This window comes from Mandrillus leucophaeus, unplaced genomic scaffold (genome assembly GCF_000951045.1).
Source record: "Mandrillus leucophaeus isolate KB7577 unplaced genomic scaffold, Mleu.le_1.0 Scaffold163, whole genome shotgun sequence".
Taxonomy (NCBI): Eukaryota; Metazoa; Chordata; class Mammalia; order Primates; family Cercopithecidae; genus Mandrillus; species Mandrillus leucophaeus.
In genome coordinates this window covers 1828222-1831897 of record NW_012101621.1, presented here as the reverse complement: position 1 = coordinate 1831897, position 3676 = coordinate 1828222, and positions in this window count along the sequence as shown.

The window sequence follows — 3676 nt, the reverse complement described above, 5'->3', positions numbered from 1 at the left end:
CGCCTCCCGGGTTTACGCCATTCTCCTGCCTCAGCCTCCTGAGTAGCTGGGACTACAGGCGCCCGCCACCTCGCCTGGCTAGTTTTTTGTATTTTTTAGTAGAGACGGGGTTAGCCAGAATGGTCTCGATCTCCTGACCTCGTGATCCGCCCGTCTCGGCCTCCCAAAGTGCTGGGATTACAGGCTTGAGCCACCGGGCCCGGCCTATCAATCAGCCTTTTTATTTGATAACTTGGCTGAGCAATGGATACCCAAGGATAGCCCTGCTGCTCTTTCTGCTATAAGGACTCTAATTCCAAGTCATTCTGTGTAAGACAGAGTTTTGCTGGTTGGATCTGGACTCTGGATGAAAACTATATGTTGCCTGCAGAATGACCACAGATTTTGTAACTGTCCTCTGGCAGGCCCCTAAATGACCAAAGTACAGGAAGGCAGGCATAGTATTTAGAACAAATATAGCCACAGAGGGCTGTTTGCCCAGGAGGAAGCCAGCTTCCCTTTCATTTTTAGTAATAGCCTTGGTTCTCTCTCACACAAATGCTCTCCATCTCATCCACCACTCTTTGCTGGAAACTTGAGCTATTAACTTCTTGAGGCACAAGATTCTGTAGATTATTAAAACAATCTGCTCCACATATTTGAGGGATTTTTTCCTTTTCTCCTCTTGCATTGGATTCACTTTCTTTTAAGTCTTGCTCTCATTATTGCTTCCACTTTGTGTAAAGTTACACAACCTAAAAATACACCGAGGAAAGTTGTAAAATCTGGGAGAGAATGAATGAACATTTGGTGTCATGAAAGATTCCAGCCTAGCACTTGGTATTCCTGTGTTCTTTTCAGCCTATGGTATTTTCTACAAAACAGTGTGTTCTGGGGTTGTCATTCATCTTCCTGATAAGTTTTATTTTGTGATATTAACAAGAAAATGGTTCTGTATTTACAAAATGAACATTTAAGGACAGAGCACTATGTTCCTGAACATTTAAGGACAGAGCACTGTGTTCCTGAAAGTATAGAAATCAAATGTACAGTTTGATACACAAAGCGTACACTTATTCTTGGCCCTCAGAGAAACACAGGAAGGTAATTGTAGACATATAATTGAATTACAGTGTGATAGAGGTAATTGCACTTGTGTGAACATGATTTCATGGGGACACTGAGGGTGAAGGAAATCACTTGGCTTGAGGGACAAGGAAGAGTTAAAGAAAAAAGGTTCATTTCAGCAGGGTCCTAAGGTAAAAGCAGGGGGTTTTCAGGGGCTTCAGGGAAGAGATGAGCATTCTGGGCACAGGGGATGATGTGGGGAGATTGTATGGAGGTGGGAAGTGAATTGCAGGGGTAAGTCCTGGGTACTAAGAGATGTTAAATCTGTGGTCTAGCTTTGAGATTAGAAAATTGAAATTAGATCCTTAAATGATATCATATACTTTCCAACCATTAATCTGCATAATTTTTACTACCATCCAATTTTCCTGTCATTTAGAAATGCTATAATTTTATCACTGGAGTCCCTAGGTAAATGTGGACACAAAGGGGACCTGGTGAGGACTCAATGTGCAGCTGATAGTGCTCTGCCTTGAAGTCCTGCTCTGGCCGACATTCATTAGCAGCTTTATCATGAGGCGAGTTTGTTTTTTCATGTATATTGTGTGGAGATCATTTTTGTAGGTGATGAGAATGTAAAGGTGAATGATACGTGGAGTATCCCCTCTGTGATGCTGACAGTCACACTGGGTAGAAAGATTTGCACTCAAGTGTCTATAGTATGAGGCAAAAGACAGAGACCACAGCCCCAGGGCATGTACTTGACTAAACAGCGTTTCTTTTCAGCATACACAGTGCTATTTATAATGTTTGGTTTGGAAGATAACGTTTGACATTGGAATAGTTCACTAAAAGTTTTCATCACTGTCTTATCTTTAAAAATCGCATGATGTTGATTGGTGCACTGTGTCTCCATTACTGTGTTGTATCAATTAGAGCTGAGTAAAGCTCCGTCTGTGGAAAGGGCTCTAGCTCAGGGCTGTTCTCTGACTCCATCTCTGCCTCTTGACTTTCATCCTTTCTGTTCAGTAATGTCACCTGCTGGCTCCTGGAGACATCTGTGCTTATGACGCATCAGACTTGTTGCAGTGTCTTAAGAAATAACTCAGACCATAACCTGCCCAATTTGCAACTATATTTATCCTTTAATATTGTGTATGTGTTTTTTTGTTGTTGTTTTTGAGACGAAGTCTTGCTGTTGTCACCCGGGCTGGAGTGCAGTGGAAGGATCTTGGCCCACTGCAACCTCTGCCTCCTGAGTTCAAGTGATTCTCCTGCCTCAGCATCTCGAGTAGCTGGGATTACAGGCACCCACCACAATGCCTGGCTAATTTTTGTATTTTTTATAGAGACAGGGTTTCACCATGTTGGCCAGGCTGGTCTCAAACTCCTGACCTCAGGCGATCCGCCCCCTCAGCTTCCCAAAGTGCTGGGATTATAGGCATGAGCCACCACTCCTGACTACTGAAATTGTATTCAGAACATGCTCATGAGATTTTTCTGATTCTCCCTTGTATAGATTTCCTGTGTATATTTCCAACTACCTTCATTTGCCTGCAGAACTAGTAGAAATGATCTACTTTGATATTTACAACCTTTGGGAGAAGACTGTTTTATACGAAGCAGTAATAAAGTATAAGCCAATGTTAAACAAAATTCTCTGTAACTTCAGCATGATTTTGTCTTTAACAGACACGAGCCACATCTCCCGGGTTCTTTACTTTATTAGATTAACTTGTCTTAGAGCCTAATTTAATGACACATTTTCAGACCCAATCCATACTTCCAGTGAGAGGAGTAGTCAGAATTATGTCCCAGTATTAAGTCCCTTTTTTGGAAACCGATGAACATTCTAAAATACTGTCCCAGACAAAGACTATTTATGGTAAAAACCACTGTTGAGTACACTGGATTGATCAATGTCTTTTTTGCATAACATTTATGTGCAAAATTATAATGTTTAATGCTTTTAATTACTTCAGCCCCAGGGTACCCTTGTAATATTTGCTCTTAACCTGCTGACAGGGAGGTACCAAACCATCAATACCTTCCTGCACACGGATTTCCCTAATGCAGCAGTGGCTATCTATGGGAAAGACAATGCACACTATTTACTACGTTGGTGCAAAAGTAATTGCAATTTTTTGCCATTAAAAGTAATACAAGATTTCCATAATAATATGGTGCAGGTTAATTAAATTGCACTAAATGGAGTAATATTTAACTTACCTAAGTTCTAAAGATATTTGGTGTATGGAGCTCTTCCTGGTCTCTTGAACCTCAGAAAGGTAGCCCTAGACCTTCCCGCTTCCGTGGGACTTCCTGCATATCTCCTCCGAAAGCCATTGAATAAGTAGATCTGACACCTTTGATTAAGTTTCTGGCATGAAAGAGGAAAGGCCTTTCTTCTTTTTCCTCAACTATAACAAGTCTTTACTTTTCTGGAAAGGGAAGAAATGGAAATAGAGCTCAGATGGAATTACAGAGAGGTGTGTCTTAGGAGGTATGAAACAAAGTGTGTTTCCTAAGAAATAGGAAAATTGCATTCATGTCCCATTGCATATTTTAAAAATCTTTCTCTCTCTTTCTCTTTCTTTCTTTCTCTCTTTCTCTTTCTTTCTTTCTTTCT